The sequence below is a fragment of the Adiantum capillus-veneris genome, chromosome 3 (assembly GCF_014529385.1).
Source record: "Adiantum capillus-veneris isolate H3 chromosome 3, ASM1452938v2, whole genome shotgun sequence".
Lineage (NCBI taxonomy): Eukaryota > Viridiplantae > Streptophyta > Polypodiopsida > Polypodiales > Pteridaceae > Adiantum > Adiantum capillus-veneris.
This window is the reverse complement of record NC_140933.1, coordinates 123,008,522-123,020,832: the sequence shown is the minus strand read 5'-3', so window position 1 is coordinate 123,020,832 and position 12,311 is coordinate 123,008,522. Positions and strand designations below refer to the sequence as shown.

The following is a 12,311-nucleotide window of genomic DNA, read 5'->3' as shown; positions in this document are numbered from 1 at the left end:
GGTTGGTTATATGGTTCCATCATGGGATAAGACACTTTTTCCGCAAAGAGTGCGCCGTGGATTGTTGTGGGTGAAAGGATACAGAGTTGAGATCTTACAGCGGGCAAGAGGAGCAAAGGGTTCTTGACAAAGGGAAGCGACCCTTGGAGCTAGAAGATGAGGATCTTATATTCAAAGCTCGGTTCTTGAAGATCATGGATATCTTCAAGCAAATGGTTCAGAATCCGACGTTACAAAAGTACTTACACGCTCCTAAACGGGATGTCTCTTCCCTACCACCTGAAAAAGAGGGTTCACATGCAGAGGGTCTCATGACACTCATGGAAAAGCTCATGTGGAAGAGCAGCAGCAGGTGGTGACGACACCCAATGTGTCTACAGGTCCAAAGAAACATGTGGTATCTAGACATGAGACAGTGAATGGTCAAGGCAGTAATGAGCAAGCAATTTGACAGACCATTCCACCATTTACTTCATATCCTAGTTACTTTGGTGGTGGTTGAGTGTTTTAGGCTATGGCTGGACCATCCATAGGTTTACAAGGGTACATACCAGGAATGTGTTTGGGGCAATGCAACCAGGTGCGGTTAACCCTATGTACGGAAACATAGGTGTTCAACTAGGTTTTCAGGGTGCCTATGGCAATTTTGGGATGCCTGGAACTCATTTTGGCATGGCTGGTTTCTCACAGAAAAATGCTCAGAATGCGAATAACACTAGCAAAATAGGTGATATGAGTGCTGGAATGCTTAACCGAGAAGTACCACTTCTTAAATCACGTGTTGATAATAGTGTGGTTACTACAAGCCAGCCAAAGGAATACAAGGAAAATGGGACAGCCGTGAAGTTTGACACTTTTAATGGCACACACGACAAAATGAAGGCCTTGACCTTCATACAGCAGTTTGATACAGCATATGCAGGTGGAAACTTCACAGAGTCTTCCAAGATACGCAAGGTTGCCACCTTTTTGAAGGGTAATGCGTTGAGATGGTGGACCACAATGTTAAATCAGGGCCAAGCACCTACAACATGGGTCTAGTTTACACAGATATTTGCTCCTGTGTGGCTCAGCAACACTTTTGAGGTGGATGTGATCACGGCATGGTATGATCTGAAAGCGTCAAATTGTGCAAATCTGGAAGAGTACCTTTCAAGAAGAAGCCTTTTGGAGGACAGAGGCAGTTTAAACCTTCTTTTGGGCAAAGCCAAGGGAAGAAAATGCATTTTTATGGCAAGACATTTGAGGAGAGGAAAGCTCTAAGAGAGGCCAAGAAATGCTACATTTGTGAAGAGGAGGGACATTTTACTAATGATTGCCCACAGAGGAAGTCACAGGTTAAGGATGGCAAGTCATACCATAAAGGGAAAAAGCCAAAGCCGAATGCAGGACTTGTCCGAGATTTGGTTGGTGACCAGCCAAACATAGATGCCACGGAACTGTGCAGAGCTTGGGGCAAAGTTCGAGACCAGACAGTGCTGGTTTTCTTTGATCCAATAGCCCGTGCAAATTTTATATCACCAGAATTGGCATCAAAGTTGGTCATTCATGCAGAGGAGATGGGTATGACAGGTGAAGCAGGTTTGGCATGCCCAAGTCATTTAGAGCCTAGTTCTCCCATTTTGGGAAAGCTTTGTTTGCACATTCAGAGCTATGTGGATGCAGAAGAATTTCATATTATGCCACTTGAGGGTTGTGCTGTGTTATTGGGTATCCCATTATGTTACAGGTTGCATGCTATGGTGGATACTTACAACAAAAAAATTACCCTTGTACATAGAGGAAAGACTCGTGTGCTTGATCTAAATCTTATTACCCTTCTACATAGAGGAAAGACATGTGCTTGATGTAAAGCTTAAAGGCGAGTCTGTTCCATTTGTTTCTGCTTCTGTTATTTCAACTGTAATAAAGAATCATCTTTCTGCGTACTTGATCTTTGCAAAAGAAGTACCTGAAGTTGTATCTAATTTGTCTACCTTAGATAAAGACAAGTCAACTTTTTTGAGTGGTTTTAGTGATTGTTTTTCGAACTCTTTGCCAAAGGGATTTACCTCTTGAGAGACCTGAGGATCACACCATAGATCTTGTGCCAGGTTCTAGTCCACTGAATAGACCACCATACACGGTTAGTGCAGCGCAGCAGAAAGAGATTATGAGTCACGTCAACGGGCTTTTAGAGAAGGGACTGATTCAGCCCAGTTCATCCCCTTTTTGTTTTCCTGTACTCCTAGTGCAGAAGAAGGATGGTTCATGGCGCATGTGCATTGACTATCGCGCCTTGAATAAAAATACCATCAAGAATAGGTTCCCCATATCGAGGATAGATGACATTCTGTTGGGGTATAAAGCCCAATGTGGTCGCCCAGGTAAGTGGGCGGGCCGCCAGGTATGTACACATATTCTTTTGTAAAAACCTAATAAGAACTCACTATGCTCTACACATTACAGTAGAGCGAGTTCACCATATCGTCGTGCTCTTCTTCTCGCACTCTCTCTCGCGTCACACTTCTGCTCGTACTCCTTCAACTGGTATCAGAGCTCAGATCGAGGCTCGGGGCAGCACTGCAGGAGGCTAGAGTCACCAGCTTAGATTGGAGTGAAATTCGACAGGCAAAGACACGGCCCCAAATCCAGTGGGTGAGCCCGAAGCGCTCAGTGTTCTCAAAATTTCATTCTGAGGTTATCTCGGCCACCGTTCGGCTTCGACAAAGTTCTGCGCAGGCCATTTTCGACTACTTGGTCTCGGCGGGTGCAGATCCGACTCTGCAAATTTGGGGTTTTGGCCTACGATTGCAGGTGCTGAGGATATCGGCACTCCCAGAGTGCTGATTTGTGGCTGTCTACACATCGAAGGACGGCTCACAGTTCTTGGAGGCGTGTCACATACGACACGGGCGCATCTACACACAGACTGTAGGCGACATCCACTAGTTCATCAGGTAGCTTGTGTTTGCTGCTTGATATTCCAGATTTCATCCTGACATTGCAGGTACTTCCACATGGGATGTATTGTCAGAGATGATGTATGTCTGTTGAGGGTTTGCTGGCTGTGAGTCACGTAGCAAACAACCGCCGCAGCGGTTACAGCATATAGTGGGAAATTTGTGGATGTATGATTTTGTGGGAAGTCTATGTACTGTCAGATTTACTGCAGCCTTTGTTGAGGGTCGAGTGAGGTTTTATTGAGATGGGGGATTCTCGAATGTTGAGATCCTTTCGGTGATCAGGTCTTGGAGCGATCCCTCGAGCACCCTTAGATAGGCAGCTAGGATGTATTGATTGTGAGTTAGACAGTTGGGATTGCATCTTTGCTTTACTGCCGTTGATGCATTGTCGCAGTCTATGCTTACAGGACAGTGACAGGACAGTACAGGTGCAGGACAGGTTTACCCACAGCTTACAATGTTAGAGAGACAGTGGTTTTTTGAGCTGTTTTTTGATCTGCTTTTTGAGTACACCAGAGCCATTTTACAAAGGAGACTCTGCCGAAATTTATGCAGAATCTGAAGCTTCCTTGATTCATTTGACAGGTTGATATTGGTTCAGAGGTCAGTTTACAGGGGAAACTTTGCCGAATTTTTCCCAGGAAAGTAAACTACTGTGAAGCGTAGCTATGGCTGGATCACAGGATACTGCTCTTTACAATATCAAGAAGCTGGATGGAGCCAATTTCCCATTGTGGAAGAAGCAGATTTGGCACGTGTTGGTACAAAAGAAGCAGATAAAACCTATAAAGCTCAAGGGGATAAAACCAGAAGATATGGACGAAGATGAATGGAGCGAAATGTATGAATTGGCACTTTCTACCATTATGTTGACTTTGGCAGAAAGCGTTTACTTCAATGTAGCAGACGAGATGTCGGCTTATCAAGCATGGACAAAGCTGAGTGATCTTTATGAGAAGCAGAGTGCAGCTTCACAGGTATACTGGCTTAAGAAGCTTGTTGACTTGAAGATGAAAGAAGGGACCCCTATGTCCAATCATCTCAATGAATTCAACACCATCTACAGTTAGTTGTCAGCTCAAGGTGTCAAGTTTGATGAACCTGTTAGAGCTATGTTCCTGTTGATCACATTGCCGGAAAGTTGGGACACTTTTCGCACAGCTTTGAGTAATTCTGCACCTCCAGATGGTTTGAACATAGCAGGTGTAGAAGGAAGTCTGCTTACTGAAGAAACCAATAGAAAGACAATGGACAAAGGCAAAGGAACAGCCTTAGTTGTCAGGGGAAGGACCAAAGAAAAGTACAAAGGTGGAAAGAGGAATCAGTCTCGTAGCAAGTCCCGCGGTGCTAAAGGCAAGAGTGACATAGAATGCTACCATTGTGGCAAGAAGGGTCACATGAAAAGAGACTGCAGAGAATGGAAAGCAGAAAAAGGCAAAGAGAAATCTGAAGACCATGGTGAGAAGAACAAGTCCTCAGTGAAGATTCAAGAAATAAATGTGACAAACACTGTTGCAGAGGATGACAGTCTAGTGTCAGGAGACATCTACTTCTTGAAGAATACAATGGACTCAGCTCTTCTTACAGCATCTGATGGAAATGCACTGAGTGACTGGATTATAGACTCAGGGGCATCACTTCATGTGTCTCCAAACAAGGAGTGGTTTACCTCTTATGTGACCACTAAAGATCATGTTCGGCTAGGCAATGGGCAGACATGTGAGATCTTAGGTGTTGGAGATGTTCAATTGAAGTTTCAGAATGTCTCTTCTTTCACGCTGAAGAATGTGAGACATGTTCCCGCAATTACAAAGAGCTTGATCAGCACAGGTTTACTTGATAATGTTGGCTACGTCACCACTTTTGGACAGAACATGTGGAAGATATCCAAGGGTTCTATGACAGTAGCACATGGAGTAAATTCTGGAGGACTTTACATGATTTATGTATCAAATGTCTCTAAAAATGTAATCAATGTAACCGAGCAACCGAACGTTTCTTTGTGGCATAGCCGGTTAGGACATATGTCCAAGAAGGGAATGGAAATCTTGTCTCGTTCTGGGTATTTGCCTGGCTTTTCATTTAATGATTTTGAATTCTGTGAACATTGTCTGTATGGTAAGCAAACACAGCAGCCACATAAGCATAGAAGCAGTAGAAGAGATACACAGTTGGCACTTGTTCATAGTGATTTGTGTGGACCTATGCCTAACCTATCTCTAGGGGGAGCTTCTTACTTTATGACATTTATAGATGATTACTCGAGGAAAGTATGGGTTTACTTTCTCAAGCACAAGGATGAAGCGTTTAGTGTTTTCAAAACATTTGTGACACTTGTGGAGAATCAGAGTGGCAAGAAGCTTAAATGCTTACGCACTGACAATGGTGGAGAGTATGTTTCAAAGGCCTTTCAGGACTTTTGTGAGTCAAAAGGTATAAAACGTGAACTTACTGCTCCTTACAATCCTCCTCAAAATGGTGTTGCTGAGAGGATGAATAGGACCATACAAGAGAAGGTCAGAAGTATGTTGTCTAATGCACAACTGCCAAATGGGTTTTGGTCTGAAGCTGTATCAACAGCTGTTCATCTTGTAAATAGATCTCCTAGCAAGGTTTTGCAGAAGGATTCAGTGCCAGAAATGGTATGGTCAGGCAAAATGCCCTCATACAAGCATCTCAGAGTCTTTGGCTGTGAGGCATATACTCACGTTCCAAAGGAATTTAGGAACAAACTTGAGCCAAAGAGTAGAAAGTGCATCTTTCTATGCTATGGTAATTCTGGTGAGATGGGGTACAGAATTTGGGATCCCGAATCCAGAAAGGTTATCCGCAGCAATGATGTTCACTTTAATGAATCCAAATATCATTCTAAACCAGAGAGGTTTGAGGAGATTAGAAGAGGTGTCTTCCAAGAAGATGGACCTGCACGTGCAAGACAAAATGTCAGTGCTCAAGAGGAGCAAGGACAGGATAGATTGGAACCACAGGTTGTGGCTGAGCCTAAGCCACCTATTGTGCGTAGATCTGGACGTATCACACGACCTCCTAATAGGTTTGTTCCATCTATGAACTATGTCATGTTGACTGATTGCAATGAGCCTTTATGTTACAAGGAAGCAGTGCAAATGAAGGACTTCCGGGAATTGGCAATTGGCCATGCAGTCAGAGATGACAGCTCTGCATAAAAACCAGACATGGAAGCTAGTTAAATTACCATAGGACAAAAAGGCTCTACCTTGTAAATGGGTTTACAGGTATAAGATCACCGCTCATGATAGTCAGCCAAAGTACAAAGCAAGGCTTGTTGCCAAGGGCTTTAAGCAAGAACAAGGCATTGACTTTGATGAAGTCTTCTCTCCGGTGTTCAAGATGACTACATTGAGATGCTTTCTTGCATTGGTTGCCATATTAGATTTGGTGTTTCACCAAATGGATGTCAAGACAACGTTCTTGCATGGTGATTTAGATGTGGAAATTTACATGCAGCAGCCAAAAGGGTTTGTTGAGAAAGGCAAGGAAGATTTGGTATGCCAGTTGTTAAAGAGTCTTTATGGCTTAAAACAATCACCGAGGGCATGGTACCATAAGTTCCACAAGTTTATGTTTTCTCAAGGCTACAAACATAGTGAGTTCGATCACTGTCTATGTACAAAGAAGGCTAAGGATGGCAGTTGGATGATCCTTATTTTGTATGTGGATGACATGTTGATTGTTGGCAAGCAATTGGAAGAAATTTCAGCTTTGAAGTCAAAGATGGCAAAATCGTTTGACATGAAAGACATGGGTGAGGCAAGTCATATACTTGGTATGCGCATTGAGAGAGACAGATCAAAGAAGTTGATTTGGTTATCTCAAACAGAGTATATTGACAAGGTTTTGCAACGTTTCAATATGGAGAAGGGAAAGGCATTGAGTGTTCCATTGCCACCATATGTGAAACTTAGCAAACAAGATTGTCCTATGTCTGAGAAAGAACAGGCTGAAATGGATAAGATTCCATATGCGTCTGCAGTGGGTAGTTTCATGTATGCAATGATTGCTACTCGCCCAGACATTGCATTTGCAGTGGGAGTAGTAAGTCGATACATGTCAGACCCAGGCAAGAAACATTGGGAGGCAGTGAAAGGAATATTGAGATACCTGAAAGCTACAAAGAGTATGCGTATATGCTATGGGAGTCAGGAGCTAAGTGTAAAGAGTTTTACAGACTCAGATTATGCAGATGACTTAGACAACCGAAGGTCTACGTCAAAGTATGTCTTTACATTGGCTGGTGGAGCAGTATCATGGCGTTCTAGATTACAAGATTGTGTTACTCAGTTTACTACAGAGGCTGAATATGTTGTAGCATTAGAGGCATGCAAAGAATCAATTTGGCTTAATCGACTAGTAACAGATTTGGGAATCAAAGAAGAGATGCATGTGTTATATTGTGATAGTCAAAGTGCTATACAATTGGCTCGCAATCCAGTTTATCACTCAAAGACAAAGCATGTGGATGTGAAGTATCATTTCATCAGGGAAATGCTCGAGGATAAGCAACTTCAGCTTGTTAAAGTTCACACCACAGAAAATCCTGTTGATCTACTTACAAAAGGACTTCCCTCAGAGAGCTTTGCGCATTTTCGCAAGCAGTTAGGTGTAGGGTAGTACATCACTTCTCTACATCTCTTATATATTAGCTTCTCTCACACTTAAAGTACCACATTGGACTTTAAGTGGGAGGTTGTTGGGGTATAAAGCCAAATGTGGTCGCCCAGGTAAGTGGGCGGGCTGCCAGGTATGTACACATATTCTTTTGTAAAAACCTAATAAGAACTCACTATGCTCTACACATTACAGTAGAGCGAGTTCACCATATCGTCGTGCTCTTCTTCTCGCACTCTCTCTCGCGTCACACTTCCACTCGTACTCCTTCACATTCTTGATCGGCTTGAGGGAGCGTCATTGTTTACAAGGATAGACCTAAAGAGTGGGTACCACCAGATACGCATTAGGCCAAAAGATATCCATGAGACTGCGTTCAAGAAAACATTTGGTCTCTATGAGTTTCTTGTCATGCCATTTGTTCTCACAAATGCTCATGCATTGTTCAATAGAATGATGGACAAAATATTTAGAGCACATACAAACTATGTGGGTACCTTCGTTGACGACATGATTGTCTACTCAAAATCTGAAGAAGAGCACATACAAACTATGTGGGTACCTTCTTTGACGACATGATTGGTGTCACAAATGCTCATGCATTGTTCAATAGAATGATGGACAAAATATTTAGAGCACATACAAACTATGTGGGTACCTTCTTTGACGACATGATTGTCTACTCAAAATCTGAATAAGAGCATAGGGATCATTTGATTGGAGTTTTCAATGAGTTACGCATGAACAAGCTACTCATTAATGCGAAAAAGAGTGAATTCTTTCTGGAAGAGATTCACTTCCTTGAGAACATTGTTTCAAAGAATGGGGTACGCATGGATCCTACCAAAGTGGAAGCAATTAGCCAGACTTGAAGTCCGTACATGACATTTGGAGCTTTCTAGGCTTTTGTTCGTACTACAGGAGGTTCATCCGGATTTTTGTTGGAATTGCTTCTCCACTCTATGCATTGCAAGGGAAAGGAGTTACTTTCAAGTGGACAGCCAAGGAAATTCTAGCCTTCAAACACTTGAAAGAGAAGCTGACTTCAGATCCGGTAATCATTTTGCCAGATCTATCGAAACCTTTTGTGGTTCAGTGTGATGCATGTGGCCACAGCCTGGGTGCAGTTCTAATGCAGAATGGCCGAGTAGTTGCATATGAGAGCAGAATACTTTTGAAGACCGAAAGGAACTTGCAATGTTATGTGTCAGAGCACAAGGCAACTTGGGAACACCATCTCCCATTGGTTGAATATGCTTACAATAATATTGTGCATACCTCAACAGGTAAGGCACCATTTGAGATAGTGGAAGGAGGGAAGAAAGTCCCACCCATTTTGCAGACTAAGGACAAGATATTTGAGGTAGACAAGTATGTGCAAGATATGGGAAACATACAAGAAGATAAAGATTGCTCTTGAGAAGACTCAGGCTAAGCAAAAGAAAGCTGCTGATCGTCAACGTCGTGAACTTGTATTTTCGCTTGGTGATTGGGTGCTTTTGCGCTTTGAAAAGGCCAGGTTAAGGAAAAGGAAAGGAAAGGGACGTTTGTTTCCTAAGCTCAATATGCGATATTATGGTCCTTTTCCGATCTCAGAAAAGATCAGCAATGTAGCTTACAAGCTACCAAAAGGCTGGAAAATACATATTACTTTCCATGTCAACCTTCTAAGGCCCTTTGTTGGTGATGTGCCAAAGAATATGCCTGATGAGGAACAACCCGAAGTGGAAGAATTCGATGAGATTCTTGTTCCTAAACAGATATTGGCACATAAGGAAAGGAAGGTTAGAGGAAAGGTTGCAAGACGCTACTTGGTGAAGTTCAAGAACTATCCATCATTGGATGCTAAATGGATGGAAGAGTCTGTATTAGATGATTCACCTCAACTATTGCAACTATATCTGGAAGCTTTTCAAATGGAACCCCCAGTGACTTGATGTAGCTCTATGGCGCAATGTGAGAGCATGGTTCATGATGCTCAAGAGAGTAGTTAAGCAATTGTATCTACTCTTTCCCTGCTTGAAAGTACACCAGAAGACTTCTATTCTTGATATATGTGTGGTAGCCAGGTTGGTGGGATTGTTTACTCGTCCAACGATATATTTCCGGAAGCATGTATATCTTGGATTCTCATCATAGAATATATGTGTTATCCGGAGATAACAACATGTATTATTGGCATGCAAACGAGGTGTCTTGCAGTATTTCAAGGGTGGGGTGTGTCACTAGGAGGTGTATTTTTCCGGTTGCCTTCTCTGAATATGTACTACATATTTTTATTTTTATTTTTTTTACTCGTTTTCCCCGGAACCTTTGAAAAGGTGCAAGTGGACATTGCATGGCCAGTGTGAAACGACTGTGGCCGAACGGGCTTCTCACATCGAGAGTCTAGGTCGGTCAGTCTGGCATTGGTGGGACAGTTAGCACTGAATTTTGATGAATATGGAAGCTTGTGTGCGCCAGATGGAATTTGGGGCACTCGGCAAGTCACTTATAACTATAAGTTAGTGGGAACTAGAGAATCAACTCAAAAGGGGCAAACTGGACACATGGCGGCTCCAGGTGGATTATCCACTTCCATTATCAAGAGGAGGCGCCCAATTTGAGAGTTGAGGCTGATTTTTGCAAGTAGCCTACAATGTGTGTGTGTGTGTGTGAGTAGTGGGTGTAGGTTTACAGTTTTAATGGAAAGCTTGCCTTCTCCTTTGTCTCATGTAGTGAGATGATATGCTCTCGTGCATCTCTCTCTCCCCTTTGCACATATCGTAATGCCCCACTAGTTGGGCTATTCAGATGATCATGTACAGTTCTGTGGGTTTTATGCGTGTTTGCTAAGGCAAGAGATTTCTGAATAGGAACCGGATTAGCTAGTTGTTGTTGATCCCCCACAGGTTCACACAGCTCCATCATAGAGAAGCGCAAATTTGGAGAGTTTTCTCGCGCGAAAACTCCAAATCACAGAGCAACTGTCCCAATGCGTGCGGGAGGTCTTGGGGAGCGTGTTGATGCGTTAGCTCCGTCCGAAACGACCCAAAACAGAGATACAGCCTGTTGTGTAAAATTGCAGGTTTAGGGTTTTTCTCCTTAAAGTGCACCAGAACTTCACAAAAGCTCTGGGGAAGCTAGAGTGTGGTTGTACAGGAGTTTGGGAACGTTTTAGAGGCTGTAACAGTGAAAAACAGCGCTCTGCGTTTTCTTGCCAGCCCACAGAAAAGCTCCAGAATTGCATGGGAAATCATCCCTGACTTGTACTTTTGGTCTATACAAGTTATACAATCGTTATGCTGTCGAAATTGGGCCAAATTCTCAAATTACAGCCCTAGACAAGTGGACAGCTTGTAAAGTTGCATGGGGATTTTCCATCTCAATCAAATAAAGAAATACCGCAAGGGGCACCAGTTTTTGGGGCTAGCATGGTGTCGGTCATCATTTCGCAGGGAATTCTAGCCGCTGGATGCAAGTGTTGAGTCTCTGTCTTTTCCATCAGTACTCTATGTGTAATTAACAGTTTGTAGATTTGGTACCTCTTTTATTGTGTATTGGTTGGTTATACCCATTCTATTCCTGTCAGGAAGAAGATAAAATAATGAACCATCCAAAGCTATGGGAAAAGTCAAAGATCAAGATGCCCTCATCCTCTTCAACGTAGGCTCCATGCAAAATTTTCTCTCTTGAGAATTAGTTGCAAGATTTGGTACTGAAGAATATGTGAAAGAACACAAATTGAAGGGCAAAATGGCTAATGGAACCTACACATCATCGACACCGTTGATCGGATCACTTCGACTACAAGGTCAGACATTTACAGATCCAGTTGACTTCTACATTATGGAGTTGACTTCTACATTATGGATTTGGGAGGATGTGATGTTCTATAGGGCATGCCATGGTTTTACAAGTACCATGCCTATTTGACCCTAGAGAACGAAATATCCAATTGAAGCAGAAGAACAAAGAATTGATGTTGAACTTTAGAAATCAAACTACTCAAGGAGCGATGAGAGATTAAAGAAAGAATTTTGAATGTAGATTAGGATGAACTGAGAATTCTGTTGTATGAATTTGTGATTAATGAAGGTTATGATTATGAGTAAGATTATGAACTTGGGTGTGTGCACGCACCACAAGCAGGATCCAATGACCTTTTATAGCCATTGGCTAAGATCTTGGGTGTGTGATCGACATCCAAGTAAGATCCAATGACCTTTTACAGGTGTTGGCTAAGATACCTAAAACCGGCCTGTAAGGGCGGTAGACTTTAGCTTTCACCCGAATCTTTACCTGATAAACTTTACTTAGAGCTTTATGACACAGAGAAACTTCACACATAAACCTGTCACTGGAAGTAACACTTCAAACAAACCACGCCTTGGTAGCTAAAGTGCTACCAAGCAGACAGTGACACCTTGTAGGCCTCAAAGACTGGCGCCCCTTTCGGTATTTCTTTATTCTTATAAAACTTGAGATAGAACCTGCAAATTCCTACGAGTTGTCCCACTTTTACCGGGCTCAAAATGGCCTACTCTAGCCCGATTTTGGTAGCATAGCTGCAATAGGAGGTTTCACAAAAAAAATCCCCATGCCAAAGACGACTTTCTTGGCACATACGGCGAGAATTTGCAGCATGCTGAATTCTCTATTTGCTGCCCCGAAAATGCACCAGATCAGCTGTATAGTGATCCCCTCGCTTCCTCGAAGCTCTTGGGGGTATTAGGGATC

At 42.8% G+C, this 12,311-nt stretch overlaps 1 pseudogene; it reads left to right on the top strand.

The window, feature by feature from the left end:
* The first annotated feature begins 570 nt into the window (after positions 1–570).
* Positions 571–9,529, top strand: LOC147461639 (uncharacterized; annotated as a pseudogene).
* The last annotated feature ends 2,782 nt before the right edge of the window (positions 9,530–12,311 follow it).